The sequence below is a fragment of the Sarcophilus harrisii genome, chromosome 3 (assembly GCF_902635505.1).
Source record: "Sarcophilus harrisii chromosome 3, mSarHar1.11, whole genome shotgun sequence".
NCBI lineage: Eukaryota > Metazoa > Chordata > Mammalia > Dasyuromorphia > Dasyuridae > Sarcophilus > Sarcophilus harrisii.
This window is the reverse complement of record NC_045428.1, coordinates 519800178-519821851: the sequence shown is the minus strand read 5'-3', so window position 1 is coordinate 519821851 and position 21674 is coordinate 519800178. Positions and strand designations below refer to the sequence as shown.

Below are 21674 nucleotides of genomic sequence, written 5' to 3'. Positions count from 1 at the left end.
ATCCCTGTTCCCAGACAATTTACAATCTGACAGAGGTTGTGACACATGGGTTAGACGATTTAAAGCAGGATATGATGGGGCCAAAAGAGAGACTGTGATAAAGTATGGAGTTATTTTTTAGTCATGTCCAAATCTTTATGACCCTATATGAGGTTTTCTTGACAAAGATGCTGGATTGCTTTGTCATTTCCTTTGCTAGCTCATTTAACAGATGAGGAACTGATGAAGTACCACAAGAAAATTTGAGGAAGAAGAGGTTATTTTCAGTTGGGGATCAAAGAAAACTTTACAGAGCAGGTAGGCACCAGTTGAGCTGGCTCTTGAAGGCAGAGAAAGATTTCAATGAGCAGAAGTGAGGAGGAAATGTTTTCTAGATATGTGGCAGTAAAGGGATACAGTTTTATATACAAAACTCATCTGCATTATGTGAGTTTGATGAAATTGGTCACACATTATAAGATGCCACTTACTCTGGTCAATAGCCAAAGGAAACTTGGACATAAATAAAAGTAAAATTATAGGAAATGGAGAGTTACACAGCATGAGATTGTGAGGAAAAAGAAATCTGTAGTCTAAGGCAATACTATTCTACACCATGGAAAGAATGATTATAAGGGAAAAAAAAAAAGGAATAGGTACAGACTGGATCAGTAATAGCTCAATAATAGTACAGATGCTTCCTTTAGTTTGTCTTGTCAGGGAATGAAATGTTCCACAGAAATTAATTTTCTAGGTCACTAAAATCTACCCCTTTAAATACTAACATAAAATTCTAAGAAAACAAACAGTGTAGAAACCTTTACAAAATAGTTTATATATACATAAATATGTATTTATTTGCCTTATTAAATAGAGCATAACATGCTTATCTTTGATAGTTCAGGGTCTTCATTAAGATGTTATTTTACTATATTATAAGACCATGGTTTCCTGGGAATCTCTTGAAGTAGGCTCTCTCTCTCTCTCTCTCTCTCTCTCTCTCAATTTCTATCTCTGTTTCTGTCTCTCTTTGCCTTTCTAAATGAATTCTCATGTCTGCTTTTCATAGTTCTCTATAAATATATATAATACATATACGTATATATACACACATACAAACATATTCATGTATTTATTTTACATATATTTTCTGTTTTATCTCATCCTCTTAGGCTGCTAGTTGTCAATCAATCAATTAGAATTTATTAAATGCCTGCTATATACCAGGCACTGTGCTAAGCTATGGGGATACAAAGACCAAAGACGGTTCCTTCTATCAAGGAACTCAAATCTAATGGGGGAGACAACATGTAAACAACTATGTGCAAACAAGATTTTAAAAATGGCAAATTTTTTTGAGGATGCTCTAAAATTAAGGGGGACTAGGAAAGGCTTCCTGCGTAAGGCAGAAAGTGGACTCTGGTTGAGACTTAAAGGAAGTCAAAGATGCCAGGAAGGAGAGATGAGAAGACAGAATATTTCAAAATAGGGAAATAGTCATTGAAAAAGCTCAGGTGGGAGATTTACTATTGATGAGGAATGTGAGGAGGTCAATGTCACTGGTGCATAGAGTAGGTAGAGGGAAGTAAAATTTATGAACATTAGAAAGATAGGAAGGGGACAAAGTTTATGATGGAATTTGGAAGTCAAATAGAGGATTTTATATTTGAATGTAGAATGATTGTTAGCTATTGCAGTTTACTTCATGTAGGATGTGTTGATAAGATCAGACTTGTGTTTTAGAAAGATTAACATGAAAGCTGAATGAAGAATGGATGGAGTGGGGAGACTTTAGGCAGGAATACCAGCCAACAAACCACTGCAAAATCCAGGCAGGAGGTAATATGAGTTTATAACAGGATAATGGTTGTATAAGGAAGTTAAAAGAGGGGCATATACATCAGATTTTATGAAAGATAGTTAAGACAGGATTTCATTATTAATTGTATAAGGGATATGCATGAGGATAAGGAGTTAAGAATCACACAGATCTAGTTGTGACCTTACGTGACTGAGAAGACGCTGGCACCCTTTTCAATAATAGGCAAATTAGGAAGGGGGAAGAATTGGAGGTAAGGCAAGGTGTGACTTTAGATTTGGACAAGTTGAAGTTTAAAAGGTATATGAGACATTCAATTTGAGATCTCTAAAAGGCAGTTGGAGTTGTGAGACTAAAGGTTGGAATAGAGATTATATTTGGGTAAGGAGATCTAAAAATCATCTGCCTTGGGGGATAACTGAAATTATGGGAGTTTCCATTGTCAGGAAACAGTGTGAAGTAGTATTCAATCTAAGAGACAGAAAACCAAAGTTTGTATCCTGCTTCTGATATTTATTAACTACATGATTGTACAAAAGTCACTTGACCCCCCTCAATTTTAGTTTCATTATCTATAAAATGAGGATAATCATAGTAATATTATCTACTTCATGATTGTTATGAAGTTCAAGTCAGTATAATTATTATGAAGTTCAAATAGTTCAAATTGAACTGAAATAGAGAATAGACCAGTAAGAGCCCAGTCCTTGTGAACACACACAGAATATATGTTCTGCCTGATGAAAGTTCCCATGTAGACTTTGAAACAAGTGAAGATATCCTGTAACTATTTCCTAATTGTTTAGTCTGAAGAAGAAAGGTTTTTTTTAAAGTGGTTTCTGAGGCAGAAATGGAAAAACATACAAAAAACACTTAACTGGTCATATTGCTCTCGATTTCTCTGGTAGAATATGAGGTCATAACTATTTTACATTCCAGATAGAGTGAGTACCAGCAGCCTGCTCTCTTCAACTAGGCTGAACTAAAATGTTAAATTCATGACCTTGCTCTTGCTTTACTCTCTATTGTCTATATTCCTTCCCTCTCTTATTTGAAGGAATATTGAAAACAGTTATGAAGATGTGAACTTTGAAAGACTGGAAGAATAACACCAGAAATCAAGGACTGAAATTCCTGATAAAGTTTGCTGGTGAGTAGTCAAGTAGAAGCTTTCAGGATCAAATCTAGCAGTAAATCTACACAGTAGCCTTCCCCAGATACTTTTACTTTTTTCCCAGCAAAGAATATTTTTATCCACCAGCTATGTAGCATTCAGAAGTGAACTTAGTGAGGTGAATACTTTGAAGTAAATATTTTAAGCTTGTGCCTACTCTCTCTAGGGACTGAGTTGTTACAGAGGAGAGGGTACTTTTGGGGTAAGGGATGGGTTTTTGTGGTTTAGTCCTAGTTTTTTTGGATGAATATTCCATTGTTCCATTCCCTCCTTCAGTTTGTGGTGAGATCAGAGTAGTCTTGTTATTCACATTTCCTTTCTTTCATATTTGGAGATTTTTCTCTTAATTACTTGCACATTTTGTTGATTGTCAGCGGAATTGTGAAATTTAATCACTATATATTGGGGTTTGCAGCACAGGGTTTTCTTTTTTTTTTTTTGAGGTAATCTGTGGAGTCTTTGGGTTGACTTCTTGTTTTCTGTATTTAGATATTCTAGAAAGTTTTAAAATATTTAATCAATTAAGGTATTCAGGTTTTTTGACATATTCTTCTGGGAGACCTACAATATAACTTGTCTCAACATATTCAATCATAGAGATCAAAATATTTTATTTATATGGAGATCATGTTTTTTTTTTAATGTTATTACTTTTTTTTCTGTTCTTTCAGATTGTCCTTCCCTTCTATGTGTTCGCATTACAAATTAGTAATCTCTCTTTTGTTTCTTTAGCAAAACCTGATACTATGAATTAAAGTTTTCTATTTTGCCTATTACTTCTGCTATGCAGAGCCTAAGTTTTGCTTCCATAATTCTTATTTTTCTTTTAAGTCACTTAGGAGTGTTCTTCTATGCCATGTGATTCCATGAGCTCTTGGTAAGTGTGAGATTGTTCCAAGTTACTTCTCTGCTATGCCTTTAACTGAGTTTTTATCTGTTTTAGATTCTTGGCATCTTAGTTTGTGGGAACAACTAAAATTTTATTATCTCTTATGTCTAATTGATATTTTGGAGAAGGTGTGAGAATTAGAAAAAAAGGGTCTAATTCTCTATCTTGTTTTTCATGTGACCTGGAAGTCTTAAATATTCTTTTGTAAAATTGAATTGAAATTAACTGGTTAAAAAAGATGGGGGGATGACCCACTAATCAATGACATTGATTATATTGAGGAAGTAATTGCTAGAGAATGGTTTTGAGTAGAACACACTTCAGGTATTAGAAACAAACAGCCTTTCAGATCTACTCCTAGAATCCTGCAGAAAAGATGTAGTCTTGCTATAGAAAACTAACTTGCCAGTAAGAGGAGTTGAGATAAAGAGTCTAAAATTTACATGGGCTATATATGTAAAATGCTTTGTAAACTTTAAAGTGCTATGTAAAGTGTCATGTCTTGTTACCTGTCTTTGGTAACTATGACTCAACCCTCAGAACTTCTGCTTCTAATGTGCTGTGATTTTTTATGAAATTATAAACCTAAAAGTCTGAGGAACTCAGAAGTTAACCAAAACCATCCCAACTCCTAAGGCAGAAATATTTGAAGACTAAGAGAATTCAGCACTTGATTGAGCCAGTCCCACATTGGCCATAGGCACGCTGTATGGAAACTACTACTTTAACTAATCTAAATACCCAACAATTGCTGAACACAAGACCTTTCAAAAGCAGGGGAAAGTTCATATTTATAGATAGGTCCCAATTGTGGACCTAAAATAAAAAGAATGATTCTTATGAAGTGGTTCTCTTATTTGAATTCTTACAGAATTTTTCCTTTGGTTTAGAACTAATGACCATATTTTAAATCACCATAAAGTTAAATAGTGTGAATTCAGTTACACACAATCACTTCACATGATTCAATTTTTTGCACTAATTGGAAAGGACGTAATTTTCCAATCTCTCCTTCTCTTGCATGCAAATAAACCTAGACTATCTTCCCAGAACCATCTCTTTTTCTGTTTCTGGAAGATTCTTGCTTAATTCTCCTCTTACAACACACAAGTTGCTTGGGTGCCTGTGGTTTCTTCAAGGAGATATTTTTGGATTGGTGCTGACTCTTTCTCATTTTTTATTCACCTAGGCAATCTTCCAGCGAGTTTATTTTTGACCACCAGAAGATATCAAGCACGTGATTATTAATTAATGGCCTTTGAGATGTATTTTGTCTACTTAGAGGTCATTTTTGCTTATTATTTAGTTCTTTATTGTGTTTATTATAATCAAGATTTCCAGAAAAATAGCAGCTGTATAACTGAGAGGACATTGTCTTGTATTTGTTACTCATAGTACCTTCTAGAGTACTTAATCAGTAGTATTGAGTATCATTTCTCTTGAGAGATAGTATGGAATAGTAGAAAAAGAGGTAGGTTCAGAACCTGGATCTGGAGTCAATACTGCTTCTGACCTGTTCTGGCTGTGTGTCTTTAGGCAAGCTAAGTAGCTTCTTACTGCTCTGAGAACCCTTTAAAGTTATGAATTATTGAACAGTTGCTGATTTGTATCAACAGAGGAAATGTCCTAGGTAGGAAGTCTTTGAAGTCAGTGAAATCAAAAGTCTATTACAAAAATCATTTATTTTAATCATATAATAAGTATTTAACCCTTGTGATGTCTATGTATACTTTATATAGAAATTTAATAGGCATAGATTTTGCCCTGGGAGTTTACAGTGGGAAGGAGAAAATATTAGTGTAAACAATTATAAGATGATTAATACATATTTCACACAATTTTTGCTAACAATAAATTCTTCATAAAAGAAACTTGTAGTTCTCCTTAGTCCAATCTCACCTAGTTAAATATTTGAATTATCAGTAAAGTAGAGATAGGAGGAGAAGACAATTTAGAAATCAGGAACAGGATAATTTCCTTGGAGAGATGTATTTTATTTTTAGGTTTGAAATTGGGAATATTTTGCAATTCTATAATCAAAAAGAAAAATAGATATAAATATCTATTTCAAGATATTTATAGTAATATTCTTTGTAATTGTGAGAAGTTGGAACAATCTAAATTCCCTGTGGTTTACCTGTGGTTAGAGGGAATCATTTGAATGAGGATCTAGTAAAGGAGACTGAGAAGAAACAGTCAGGTAGTAAGAAAACCAAAAGGGAATGATGTTCAGAAAATCTGTAGAGAAGAGAGAGTCAAGTAAAGAGCGATCAAAATGTTAAAAGTTCAGAGATCAAGGAGAATAGGGATTGAGAAAAGGCCATTGGGTTTGTCAACTAAGAGATCATTTGAAATTTTTTTGTTAGAATCCCACTCTTCAAATATTTGATTCCTCTTAAATTCTCTTTTCAATGCCCTAGCAGGTCATCTTCCATGCTAGACTACCACTAGAGTGATTTTCCTAAGGAACAAGTACAATCATTTCATTCTCAATATCAAGTACCTACTGCTATCCTAGACCCCTCTTGCCCCACCTAATAAACTCTACCAAGTCTCTTTTGCATCCAGAATCAAGTACAAAATTTTTTGTTTAGAGTTCGAAGCCCCTCATAGTCTACCCCCTTTTACCTTTCTAGTTTCCTTGCATCTTATTCCTTCTACATATTCTTGACCTAGCTCTTGAAGAGTTGGCCTTGCTCTTCTGCTAACAAGACATTTCATCTCTTGTCTCGAGGTAATTTTTTTCTGGTTATCTTCCATGCTTAGAGGAGTCTCTTCTCCATTGTAACTATCAACCTCCCTGGCTTGTTTTAAGTCTCAAGTAAGATTCTACCTCCTATCTTCTCCAGCCTCTCTTAATTCTAGTGCCTTCTGTCTGTTAATTATTTCCTCTTTGTCCTTTATAGAACTTGTCTTGTATATATTTATTTGTTTCTGACTTCCTTACTAATGTTGTAAGCTCATTGAGGGCAGGAATTATTATCTTGCCTCTTTTTGTATTCCCAACATTTAGCACAGTGCCTAGAAGATAATAGATGCTTAATGAATGTTTACTGATTGATTGAGTCAAATTAGACTTGTCTCCTCCACTGCAATGGTTGGGCTAGGTTTTAGCAACCTTTAAGTGAATAATGGAATTATGCTTTTTGCATTTTCTAAGAACACTTGGGGATAACAGGTGGAATGTGATTTAAATTTCCCTGTACCAAGGAAGGATGTGAGAGTTTTCTTCACTTGATGAGCAGCAGCAATGTTGACCGGATTCTTTATCCACCCCCCCTCCCAGAATTATTGGAATAATCTTACTTCTAGACAAAGAAAGCAATAATACAGAGAAAAAAAATCTTGATGTGACAAAAAAGAATAAGTTACAACACAGCAAATTGAGCTTTATGATGCATAACATCCTTTCAGCAATTAAAGTTATTTCAGAACTCATTCATTTAATTGCTCAAAGGATGATCTGTATCATGATGCTTGATTTGCTGTGTTATAACTCATTTACAGATGGAGGAGAGGAAAACCAGGCATCAAGATTAAAGACTGAAAACACAGTAGTTTAAAAACAATAATAACAACAACAGCTCTGCTTCCTATATTAAAATCAAGAGAAAAATGGAACATGGTTAATTCCTCTCTATAGAATTTAATACTGTTTGTAAGATCCCCTTATCCTCAAGTTGGAAGAAACTTCAGAGTTCATTCAGTATTGCAAGTTCTTTGGAGCTTGTGAATGAGTTGATCACATCTTTTCCAAATGTTATTGTTTGCTGAGGGCAGGTTTTGATAGAACAGAGAATGGAGACATCAAGGAAGGGTAAAAATAAAGGCAAAATTCCATCTTGAAATCTTTTTTTCTAAGTTGTCTCTCCTGTATACATGAATGATGCAATTTCTTAAAACTGTAAGAACAGAGAGATACTTTATTGAATACTTTTGATCATTATATCAGTAAGATATAAATAGGGAGGTGGATACTTGTCAAAAAAGTTTTTGATGGACATGGAGGAGATAAAGATCACAGCCTGAATTGAAGAGGGATTTCTTATGGGTTGGTGAGTTTCACTAGGTTCTCCTCTTTGAGGATGTTATCATGCTGGTTACATCAAGCTTCAGAATACTACACAAACTTCTAAATTTGATCAATGAGCATTCAAAAATGTTTGGCTTAATCATCTATATAGAAAACACAGGGGCAGCTAGATAGTGTAGTGGATAACACTGGCACTGGACTCAGGAGGATCTGAGCTAAAATCTAGCCTCAGATACTTATTACTTACTATTTGTGGGGCAGCTAGGTGGCACAGTGAGTAGAGCACCAGCCCTGAAGTCAGGAAGACCCAAGTTCACATCTGACCCTGAGCAATTCACTTAACTCCAATTGCCTTAGCAAAGAAAAAAAAATACTTACCACCTGTGTAACACTAGCCAAGTAATTTAACCCTAATTTCCTCACAAAAACAAAAGAAAAGCCAATTGGACAAAGAATTTTTATTGTCCAAATTATAGCATGTTCTTGGATGGACAACAATAGAGGTTATCCATCAATACACATCTTGAAAAGATGACACAAGTGGGCAATGAATGGAGCCTGGAATTAAATAAATGACTTTACAGTTCCTTTAAAACCTCTAAACTTATTCCAGAAACAAAACCCCATCTTTTTAATATCCAAATTCTACTGGTGTTGTTATATGGCTTTGACCCATGAAACCCTACAATTTCTGAACAATTAAAGCTGAATATCAATCACAGGGCAATGGTGTGTAGGGACAAGTTGTAATGTAATAACAAGTTGAAATTATGAATAGCAGTAAGTGATTTGCCCAGGGTCATAAGGCTAATAAGTGTCTGATGTGCTTGTGCCTGACTTTAGCCTTGTACTCTATTGACTGAGCCACATATGAGAAAACAAAAGCCCTGAGACGTTCCTGAAGTCATATAGTTAAATGTCACAGAGTAATGACACACTCACATATTCTGACTGATTTTAGTGTTTTATTCTCACAACAAAGAGATAGACATTACAGATAGTATTATCTCCATTTTATAGATGAGAAAACTGAAGCATGGAGAAGGTAAAAAAAAAAAAAAAACATAGTAAATGTCTGAAGGAATTGGACCCAGGCCTCATAAATCCAACTAAGTTTAGCGTTATTCCTACAAGGCCAAACCACCTCTTATTACAATGTATAATTTAGGTTTATAGCAGTTCTGAGATTGAAACCTGAAAATAAGATAGTAGGATTGGAAAGAGATGATTAAAATCAGTGTAAATGTTCCCTCTTATTAGAACTTTGAAATGGACAGGATAGCAATAATGGGCTGAATCTTTGCTGAGTCTTAATGAATAAATTCTCTGCTATTAAGGAGTTTTTTTCAATCTAGCTGGATATTCTAAGACACTAAGAATAAGATATCAAATCTATATCACAGGCATGCCCCAGGTGGTCTGACTCACCAAAGTGAGTTGTGAAATGAAGCCTTACAGCAGAAGATTAAATGAATAGAAAGATTTCTTCAGCAATCTGTAAAAGTCTTATAGAATGGATAGACTAGTATTGACCCTAGGACATGGAATGAAGAGAAGCTAAAGATTCCGTGTACAAGAAAATAATGGAAAACCAGAGGTCAATGACTTTGTGGCTTTCAATTGCTGATTCTTGGCTGAGAATCAATAAAATTATAGAGATTCAGATACCTCATCGGTAAAGTGGAACAATCCCTCTTCTACTTTCTTTTTTAATATGTCTATCTGTTTATCTATCTAAATATAAATATATAGATACTTTTATAATCATATAGTATACATGTACTTATGTATACACGTATCTATACTTTGGATATCTATACTTTGGATCATCTGTAAAAGGGCCGTAATGATATTTTGATTCCCTGCCTCATGGTGTGTGAATAGGAACAAAACATATCAAGTATAAAAGATGTTTTATAATGACAAAATGATTTATACATACCAAATCTTTTTAATGTCATATTTATTATTGCAAGAAAATACAGTAGCTTCAGTGTAAACAGGTAGATTAGCAAATCTTAATTGCTGCATTAAAAAATGAGGCCATCTGCTGCCAGCTCCCTCTTTTCCCCACTTGTACATATCAAATCATCTCATTATCATCTCTCACCCTCTTGTTTCCTTTAAGTCTAAGATGAAGGGCTGCTCCTTCTCATAGTTAATACCAACCCTTGTTCTTATCCCCTCTCATCTCTCCATGGATCTTGATTCATAATTCAGTCCCTCTTTCCTCCTCAATTTTCTGCTTCCTCTTATTCACCAGTTCTTTCTCTGATGTTTACACACATTGGCGGGCCTTAAAACCCTTTCACTGTACCCTGTCTTCCCTTCAAACTTTATTCTTACATCTCTCCTTGATATTATAGGCAAATGAAATCACTTAATCACCAGATTTTATGGTTGGAGGTCATCTCAATGGCCATCCAGTTCAACTCATATTTATAAAGAATTCCCACTACTGAATAATTTGAGTCCATCTTTTATAAGAAATCTTCAACCACTTTCAGATTGCTATCATGTCCTCCTGAAACCTTTGCTTCTCTAGGCTTGAGCATCCCCAGTTCCTTCAATTGATTCTCATATGACATGAACTCAAGAATATTCATCACTCCCTTTGCCAGCTTCTTGATTTGCTCTAGTTTTTTGGTGTCTTTGAATTATAGCACCAAGACCTAAATACAATATTCTAGATGTAGTCTGACAAGGGAAGAGTATGGAAGACTTGTCATCTTCTTAGCTAAGAAAAACATCATCTATACTTATTGTCTCCACTTTATATTTTTCTTCATCTTGATTCTTTGGCCATCTGATTTCTGAGATCAACACTCAATGGAAATTTTCTTCTTTAAAATTATTAATTACCTCAATTGCCAAACCCAGTGACTTTTGGTAACCTCTTAATTTTGTTCTAATCTTTCCTGATTTCTATGCATTGGCAATATTTGTCATAAGGGCCTATTTTCATCTTGAACAAAAATCAATCTTATAAATGTGAGAAATTTTAATGTGTGAAATAATGAGGAAAAAACCATGATATTGAACATTGAATTATCTATCAAAGCAACTAGGTGGTATAATGGATAGTGCTAAACCTGGAGTCTGGAAGATTTGAGTTTGAATCCTGTCTTAGACATTTACTAGGTGTATGACCCTGGCAAGAACTGGCACCAAATCACTTATCTTGAGCTTCATCATCACAGTGTTGTGAGGATCAAATGAGAAAACCTATGTAATTAAAAACTTTAAAGCATTATATAAATGATATGTATTGTTATTTGTAATGATAAACTATTCATTATCCTAAAACACACTTTATTATCCAGAGGCTTGTTTAAGAGATTTAAGAGTTAAATCAGAAATTTAGACCATGAAAAAACTTGAACACTTTTGTTCTTTGTAAGAGTTCATGACTATTTGCATAGGATTTCTTTTTGCATTTCTTAGAATCTAGTCAAAGTTACAAAGAGTAGAACCTTATTTCTATATGAACAAGCCTAAAATGAACTTATTGAATGACAGATTCTCTCTGTCCTACTCTTTCTTCTTCCTTTGTCCTATCAATCAAAATTACAATGCTAAAAAATCCTAAAGCATAGGGCCAGAAATAGAAATAGATAATATTTTGTTTACCTCCCAATAACCAGCCTAGAGTTCCTGAAAAGCTAACATATATCAGAGAGAGCGCTTGTTTTGTACAAAAGAGGAAACCCAGGACGCTGTCTTTGGAATTATAATCCTATTATCTCAATCTGCATGAAGATTTGGGGAATACCTTCTCTCTCCAGTCAATTGTAAAGAATATCCTTGAATAAATTTCATTTTGCTATATAAATGCTGTACACACATTCTTTTCTTTCTTCTTCTCTACTGTGGATGATGATTTTCCCCTTAAACATGAATTTAGAGGGATCTTTGTTGCCAAATGTAGGTATTAAAATGGGCATGAGAAGCAGATTAAGGATTCTTTTAAAATCTGTAATTTATGCAAATTTCTGTATTTAGACCAATTGTTTTTCAGTCATGTCCAACTTTTCATGATCCCATTTGTGATTTTCTTGGCAAAGATGTTGGAGTGGATCACCATTTCCTTTTCTAGCTCATTTTATAGATGGGGAAATTGAGACAAAGGGGGTTCAGTTACTTGCTCAGGGTCACACAGCTAGTAAATGTCTGTATCTGGATTTGAATTCATGAAGATGAGTCTTCTTGATTTCAATCCCAGTGAAATCCATTGCCTTCATTTAAGTTGGTGCGGCATTTATCTTTTGGACTCAATTTTCTCCCTTAGTTTTCAAGATACTGCTCTTGCTCTTTTTTTATCCCCACCAGCCTGACAGTTTCTGCATTGAATCATCACTCTCTAGTCATGGATATATTTGAAGGCTCTGTCCTGAACTCTTTTTTTCACTCATTTCTATATTCTCTTTCATGATCTTATCAACTTTCATGAATTCAGTTGTCATCTCCATGAAGATGATCCTCCAGCGTTAAACATCCACTTCTAGTTTCTCTCAACTTCAGTCCCATATAATTCACTTGCTCAAGAAGCATTTATTAAGCACCTACTATTTGTGTTGCCAGCTGCCTTTATGACGCCTTTTATTACATATACCACAAAACAGAACTATAATGTCTTTTACCCCAAACCTTCCCATATTTCCAACTTCTCAGTTTCTGTTGAGAGTAGCATAATCCTTCCAATCATGTAGATTTGCAAACTTGGAGTCATTCCTGACTTCTCCCTCTCCCTCTCCTTTATCAGTTGTTAATTTTACCTTCATAGCATATCTCATATCACACCTACTTTAAAAGAAACAGAGGCAGAACTCTGAGCCAATAGCACTTTTATTAAAGGATCCATGGTCCTCTTTAATGAAGTGGACTTCATATCTTCCTCATGATCTGAGATGCCACCTCCCTTTAAGGCTATATTGTTATGCTAAATATAGAACAGCAATTTCATTGGTTAACATATAATACATAGGCTAAAATATTAATATCAGTAGTGTTACAAGTTGGATGAAGCTGTCACAGTCAATGACCTAAGTAGGCTTAAAATGGTCATAAGATGGTCACTACTCCTATTGGATAGGTGATTGGTCCAATGGCACAAACATATTTTGGAGGACTTTCCATGTATTTGTGAAATTTGCCTGTTCACTATCACAAGGCAAAACAAGAGTGGAGGGTCTTTAGTTAACTTCCTATAGTTAAGCAAAGAACTTAGAATGTGCAGTTCCTAGCTTTGGGTCCTTATATGCAGAACTTTGATAAGAGTCTATCAGATTGCTTAATACTGATAGGAATAGAGTAGCAGTCCAAATGGATTTTTTTTTTCCACAACTGTCCCTTACTGTCCTCTCATATGAACACCACACTGATTTGGGTCCTTATTACCTTTCACCTAGACTATTGCAACAACCTCTTTCTTGCTCTCTGTGTTTTTTTATCTCTTTTTCCTTATCTATCTTTCACACAACTGCTAAATTGATATTCTTAAAGCATAGACCTGACTATGCAACTCCCCTGCTTACAAATATGGCTCCCTATTGCCTCTAGGATAAAAAATAAACCCTGCCATTTGGCATTTAAAGTTTTTCAAAATTTGACTCTAGTTATTTTTTTGGTCTTTATTGTGCATTTCTTTCCCTCAAACACTCTATATTCTGGCCAAACTATTCTATTCCATGACATTCCATCTTCTCCCTCAGTGTCTTTGCACAGTTTATGCCCATGCCTATGATGCACTTCTTCCTCACCAACATCTTGTAGAATCTGTAGATTCTTTCATAGTTCAACTATTGTAGGAAGTGGTTTCATCTCTAGTAATTCAGTCCTGCCTGATCCCCATTCTCCCAAAGGTATGATAGTTCTTGCTAAAAATAACTTTGTAGCAAATTTATATATATTTTGTAATATTTTGCTTAGTATATATTGTTTCTCTCCATTCCAATGTAAGTTCTTTGAGGTTAGAAACTCTTTAGTTTTTTGCTTTTTTATTGTACATCAGGGCCTTATGAAGGTTTTGAATTTTGGCATGATGGTGTGAAATATTCACCTTGCCTTGAGAATTAATGATCAATTCGCTAGTGCTATGGAACTCTAGCCTTGAGAATTAATGATCAATTCACCAGTGCTATAGAACTCTAGGATTTCAAATACATTCTTCTATATATTCCCTGGATTACTAAAAAGAATTTTAATTTTTGGCACCAGCTGTTGCGATTTATCTTTGACCTATAGGTCAGCTACACTACATAATAAATAGAGCTGATAAAATCTTGCCTCATAAATCAAGAGAGATTCAGAGCTTTGTGTACTTGGTTTAATGAAATAGATATTATTTTTCTCTAAGATTTTGCATATAAACTTGCTGAAAGTTGAATTCTTAAATTTTCTCCTGGTTTCTCTTAACTCTGGCCCTGTAGTTTTACATAAATATTTGCAGAAAGCAATTCCTTGGAGCCAAACTGAGAAAGAAAGAAAAAAAAAATTCAACAACACAGTGCACACATTCAGAGATGACAAATGACTTAATCCATTTATATTAAAAAAAGCATTTTTGCTCCAAAAGGCAGAAGCCATTGTTTCATTTTTTTAACCTTACAAGTGTATATGGTGACTGGCATATAGTTGGCACCTAATAAATGCTTATTAAATCAAATTAAATTAAAAACCTTTAAATTCATTAAACAATGTTCTTTCTTAAGAATTCATTCTGAATGAAGTAAAAAGCTATAGGTAGATAGAAAGGTGATGAAATCATAATGAACTGACCATTTCATTAAAAATTATGGATCTTTTCAAGCAAGAAATTAAATATTAATATACATTAAACATTTATCAAGCACTTACTATGTGCTATGCTAATTGCTGGGGACACATAGACAAAAAATGAAGGTAGTCACTGCTATCAAAGAGCTTATATTTAAAAAACTGAAATATCTTTGTTCTTACAAAGACTTTCTTTAAATCCCCTCATCATTCTTTCCTTCTCCTTCCTCTTCCCCTATCTTATTACACGGAATGGATTAGGAAATGCCATAGAAACTGATAAGTAAATACAAAATATTTTTGCTGTTGTTGTTAGTTATCTTCAGCCATATCTAATTCATTGTGATCTCAATTGGAATTTTTTTTTTGTAAAGGGACTGGAATGTTTTGCCATTTCCTCCTTCAACTCATTTTACAGATGAAGAAACAGAGATAAATAGGGTTAAGTGACTTTCTTATGGTTACACAAGTAATAGGTTTCTGAGGCTAAATTTGAACTCGGGAAGATTTTTCCTAACTTTAGGCTCAGCACTCTATCCATTGCAGTACAAAAATCTCTCAATATAAAACATATAGATGGTTAAATGCAGTGTAATTTAGGGAAGGTAGTAGCATTAACAATTAGTTGGCTCAGTAATGACCTTGTATAATAATAACGTAAAAAACACTTAGCAGAGTGGCTGACACAGTTGGTACTTAATAAATGCTTATTCCACCCATCCTTTCAGTAATAACTGCTAATGTTATCCAGCACTTTAAAATTTACAAAGTACTTATTGCCATTCTGCAGATGAGGAAAATGAAACTGAGGGAAATTTAAATGACTTGCCTAGTAAACAAATAAGGCTGGATTTGAAGTCAGATTTTCTTGATTCTAACTACAACACTTTCTTCACTATCATGAGGCTGTATATATAGTAGTTGTGTAGGACATCCCTCTTGTACTGTGACATGTACCAGAATTTGGTAAACTCTTGAAAGTAGACAGAAAGCCCTGACAGAGTGAATCACTTGGAACATTTGACATAAAATCAGGAGGAATACTGTGGAGGGTCAAAGAAACTCCTATGCCAAATATTCCATGATCTTATGGATCCTCAAAGAAGAGCAGGTTCTGAATAGAACAATGGAAGAGTGATTCTGTTCAGAGAAAATGTTTAGAATTATAAAGAGGTTCAGAACGAAAGATTAACTGGAATCCCAGAACAAGGAATAATGCCCTGTTCCTGACAGCTATCCCCAATTCTATCTCAATATTCCTTCAGTAATTGATCAATTAATCTATGTGCTGGGAATTGTTATTTAATTCTAATCAAGATACATTTATTAAGTAGGAAACATTGTATTGGGTTACATGGAAAATATAAAACTCAAGCAGGAAAGAGACCCAGCTTTCATGAAGCTTATGATATAGGAGGAGAGATGAAATCTGAATGGAAATATTTTTAAAAAATATTTCAACATATTTGAAATTTTATTGCTATGGGTAATTCCTCTATACTTTAAGTTTTATAAATTTTTATAGCTAAAATTGTTGAAAACCAAAGCCTTTGAGACCTATTGGTTATCCTCAATGTGGTTTTTTTTTTTTTCTTTTAAAGAAATTTAACATGGTATGGCTGCTAAGCATGCTACAGCTTCTTGGAGCCAAAGTTGAGAGTTTGTTGAATCAGGTGGACACTAAAGGTGAAAAATAGCCCTGAAAAGCATTCCTCACACCAGTCTTCCCTGAATACACCTTGTGGTGCATAGAAGATGTTTAATAAATGCTTGACTTAGTTATTGTGTGAGAAATGGGACTTAAGCAGAGCCTTGAAGGCAACTAGGGACCCCAAGATATGGAGGTGAGGTGGGAGATCATTCTGGGCTTGTAGCCTGGGAAAAACACAGAGGTGAGAGATAGAATATTTTGTACAGGGAACAGTAGACAGGCCAATTTGGCTGGAACTTAGAAGGATGAGGTTATATAATATGAAACTGGTTTGAAAAGATAAATTGAAGCCAGATTGCAAAGGATTTCAAATGCCAGGCAAATAAGCATGTATTTTATCTTTGAGTTTAAAGGGAATGACTAAAATTTCTCAAGCAGGTGAATGACATGCTCTTATCTGTGGTTTAGGAATATCAATTTTTTGGCAGCTGCACTGAGGATGGATAGGAGGTGGGTGGGACTGGAATCATGGAGTCCAATTAGGAACTTATTCAGGTAATAGTCAATAAGAGATTGAAACTGAGGGGGCTACTTGAGGAAAGAAAAAGGGACAAATATAGGTACAAGAGATGTGCAATAGATCTGACAAGACTTGACAAAGAATTTCATAAAGAAATGAGGGAAAGTGAAGGATCAAGGATGTCTGTGAGATTGTAAACCTGGGTAATTAAAAGGATGATGGTATCCTCAATAGAAGTTAAACAAGGCGTAGATTTGGGGTGGAAACTAATGAGTTTTATTTTCAACAAGTTAGATTTGAAATGCTTATATGATATTGAGATGTCCAATAGGTGGTTGGTAATGTAGGATTACAGCTGAGGAGAGAGATGAGTGATGAACCCTTAAATTTTTGAGTCATCCACATAGAGCTAACAATTAAACCGTTATGGGTTAATGAGGTCACCAAAAGAGAGACTATAGAGAAGAGGGCCCAGGGCAGAGTCTGTAATATTCCCAAGGGTATGTTAGAGTCAGCTTGGGCCACTTCATGAAAGCCTAAGAAAGTCAGATGCTACAAATAAGGTTTTGATTTATTGTTTTGTTGATTGTCTAGATTTAATAAAATAATGAAGAAAATGTTAATAGTATAGACTAAATACAAAAGTGTGATGTATATATGTGTGCCACTGAACTTACCCATATGCATTGGAAGTATTTAAAAACTCAAAAATACTAATTTTGATCTGTAATCCTTAAAGATTTTGTTCATGTCTTTCTAAAAGTTTGTCACAGGGGGTTCACTGAACATGAAGGAAGCTTTTCTTGCTTATTCCCAATATCAGTAAGGTGCTAGTAGAGTACTTTGGGGAAGAGACAGGAAGCAATATGTGTCAGTGAGACAAAACACCATCATTGTCACTATCATCACCACCTTGGCTGTGATCTCTCTTTAGACTCTGTTGGAGACAATCCAGAAATCCTGAACCCTAGAACCTTGGAATAGCAGTATTCTCCCAAACCATCAGGCCCTTTTCCAGCTCAGTTTCTTTACCCAACATTGACAGGAAAAGTCATTGTGGAAAAAAGGACCTACTTTCTCAATATTATTAGCAACAACTCCTAACCATCTGCTAAAAAAAGGCAGATGGGCTGCAAAGCTCTGGGAATTGTAATACTACCCCAGTTCCCTAAATCACCAATTTTGCCTCTGGCCTACCCTTCATAGCCATCATCTGGATAGGCAGCTTTTATGGAAAAGGAAGCAGTCATTCCCAACAATTTCCAATCAAATAGAACTGATAGGACCGATAAACCAGCCTAGATGAAGTAGCAAGGCAATCTGGGGAAAAGCCAGGAGGCAGCATGCATTAGGCAATGTAAATGACTACCACTATCTTGATTAACATTTCCCTTCAGATCCTAAGGAAGATGGGCCAGGTCCCTGATGGCATTTCTTCTAGTGCAGAACCTTCAGATCGTCCTGGGAATACAGCCTGGTCCCTGCTTCTACAATAGCAGTCCTGCAATCCTATCTACTGAAGTTGAAAAAGAAACTTTTTGTCATCAAAGTTCTAAGCACTACAAGTGGTTTAGCATCGGAAACTGCTATAATTTTATCAATGGAAATAACATTAAAGGAGAGGCATGGCCATCTGCTGTGATGTTGCACCAAATGAACCATAGGGCCTTTCTATCTTATTTGTAGTTGAAAATTTCCATAGATAGTGTCTCTCTCAGTAGAATATAAATTCCTTGAGAGCATGTCTTACATTTCTATTTATATCCCTAGTACTAAGTACAATGCTTTGCATGTAGTAAGCACTTAATAAATACTTTGTTCATTGATCCATTTATTAATTTATTTTGTATAGAGTTATTTATCATCACCATATATCAGACTATTTTCTCTCCCTATCATAGAATAGGGTTATGGACTAGACTACATGAATACCATATTAAAAACTTTCATACCTCTTTATTTTTAGTGATTTTTGTGAGTACTTTGTGGTGAAGTACATTAATAACTTTTAAATAATTTTTCTCTTTCAGCATGTCTTTTAAAAATACATTTTATTTATATATCTTATTTTTGCTTTGCAATCATTTCCTTGATGAATTCCTCCCTTCCGTTTCTTCTACATGTCTTATAACAAGAAATAAAAAAAAAAAGGGAGGGGAAGAGAACTTTTTAGCAAAACTAACCAACACCGAAAAGAATCATATTATCTTCAGTATTATAGGTCTATAAACCATTTCTGCAAAAATGTTGGAGAGGAGATACCTTATCATATTTTTCTCTTTAAGACCAAACTTGGTCATTATAAATTTGAATCATTAAGTTCTAATTATCTTATTGTTGATTTTAATTGTTATAATCACTGTGCAAATTCTTTTGTCAGTTCAGCTACTTTATTATGCTTGAGCAAGTCCTCCCATGTTTCTTTATGTTCACTATTTCTCAGTAATATTTTATTATGTTTATGTTCTACATTTTTCACACATATTCTTCAATCAGTGAGTATCTGCTTTGTTTCCATTTCTTTTCTACTATAAAAAGCAGGAGCATTTTTATAAAGTATTTTAAAAGCACTTATCTTTTCAACTATATTGGTAATTCTGCCTCAGAGCTAGACCTTGCTCATTTCTTTCTGTAAAATCTAGCCATTTTCTCTTTTTTGAAGCCTATAACTGTACCCATACTGTACTCATACATCACCAGGAGCTATGCTCATCTCTCTTTGGGAACATTAATAACATTAGTTGTTTAGTCATTTTTCAGTCATGTCTGACTCTTTGTGACCCTATTTGGGGTTTTCTTGGCAAAGACACTAGAGTAACTTGCCATTTCCTTTTCCAGTTAAATTTTGCAGATGAGGAAACTGAGGCAAGCAAATGTAAGTGATTTGCTAGGAATTACATAGCTACTAAGTGTCTGAAGCCAGATCTGAATTCAGGAAGATGAAGTCTTTCTGACTCTAGGCTTGGCATTCTATCCAGTTCACCACTTAGTTAATTTTGTTATGGAATCATTATTCCATTAAAATTGTTGTCCTGGTTTCATGTTATAACTGAGATATTATTCTAATGTAAAGCTTTCTCTTCTTGGCTTCATTTATTATATCTTTAAACTGGGGCTATTTTGGAAACAGTAGGGGAAAAGGAATATTGTTATCTTCTAACCTGAACTTCATTTCTAGTTGTTCCTATAATTTTTCTTGAATATCCACGTAAAAATTTTCTTTCCTTCTTGTGATAAAGCCCTGTCTTTTTGATGTACATCTTAGTTTGCTCTATATACTCCTGCTCTAGAACGCATTATTAGGGAGAAGGCTTTGATAATCTAGAAGGGAAAGTAGTCATTGTCAGAAGCCTTCATAAATTTGTCAAAATCAAGTCATGTCAGAGCTAATTCTCTTCCTTTACTGACTATTGTGGACATAGCAGATCTGGATTTGAAGAAGTTATTTGACCAATTCTCCCTCAATATCTTTAGAAATAAATGGAGAGATATATAGGATGTTAACAAGTACAGTTTTAGATGAGTTTAGAATTAAATGATTGGACTTAAAGATGATGAGTGAGTTTTAATGATAGTTAATTTATCTAGTTGGCACTTTAAAGTTCTCAAATCCCTTTACTCATCTCTCATTTGATCTTAACAGTCATTATAAGAGAGATATTATTATTATTGTATTTTTCTCTAATAAGGAAACTAAGACTCAAAGTAGTTGGATTTTCCCAGAATCACATAATTAGTGGGAATCAGGAGTAGGATTAGATTATAGGCTTTCTGACTCCTAATGTAACACACTATTTAAAATTATCCTGGGAGATCTCTAGGACACTGTTTCAGACCTTGGTCTTTCTTGTTTTCTTCAACATTCTTAAAATGACTTAAAATTTTGATTCTTCAAATATTTTTGTTTTGTTTTGTTTTGTTCTAGCTTGCATGGTAAGAACCAGGAGATATAGCTGATATTCTGAATGACAACTTCATCTAAAAAGATCCCAACAAGCTGGAATAGTGAGAAAAAGAAAACAAAGTGAAATGTAATAGGAATAAATATAAGCACCTATACTTGAGTTCAAGTACAAAATGTGGAAACTATTGCTGGATAACAAGTTGGATAAAGGGATTGGGAGTTTTTAGTGAATTATAAACTCAATATGAGACAACTGTGTGATTGGTGGTAAAACAAAACTAAAACCCAACACTATCCCATAAACTTTACTAATAGAACTCTATTAAGAATAAAGAAAGTATTCATTCTATTATACTCTACAATGATTACAACAAATCTGGAATTTTGTGGCCATTTATTGGTGCCATATTTTAGAAAGGTCACTGAAAAACTGGTGCCACAAAGGTGGCAGCCAAGGAAGTGAGTGAATCTAAAACAATTCCTTTAAAAGATTGTTAATTAATCAACATTAGGTATCTACAGTATACCAGACCCTCTGCTAAACCCTGGGATATAAAAAAAAGGGAAAAGACCCTGCTCTCAAGGAGCTGACAGTCTAATGGGGGAGACAACTTGCAAACAAATATATACAAAGCAAGTTGTATATAGGATAAATAGGAAATAATTAAAAGAGGGAAGGCACTAGAATTAAGAGAGGTTGATGGAAGACTTCCTATAGAAAGTGGAATTTTATTTGTAACTTAAAGGAAGCCAGAGAGGTTCAATGATTAGGGCAGTGGAAGGAGACCTTTGGAACTAGCAATGTTTAGCCTAGAGAAGAGAATTGATTTAAGTGGAGCATGATCGAAGTCTTGAACTATTTGAAGTGTTTTCACATGGCAGAAAGATTAGGCTTGTTCTCTTTGGTACCAGAAGGTAGTATTAAAATAAA

The 21674-nt window shown here is 34.5% G+C and overlaps 1 long non-coding RNA gene across 3 annotated transcripts; it reads left to right on the top strand.

The window, feature by feature from the left end:
• Positions 1 to 230: 230 nt before the first annotated feature.
• On the top strand, positions 231 to 21365 carry LOC116422759. Of its 3 annotated transcripts, none has more exons than XR_004233277.1 (5): positions 231 to 297; positions 2856 to 2948; positions 3804 to 3849; positions 5051 to 5145; positions 18237 to 21365. It is a non-coding gene; the product is annotated as an uncharacterized LOC116422759 (long non-coding RNA). The 3 variants fall into 3 exon arrangements; XR_004233278.1 differs by lacking the exon at positions 231 to 297 and adding an exon at positions 2678 to 2742; XR_004233276.1 differs by lacking the exon at positions 231 to 297 and having other exon boundaries at positions 2750 to 2948.
• Positions 21366 to 21674: the final 309 nt, after the last annotated feature.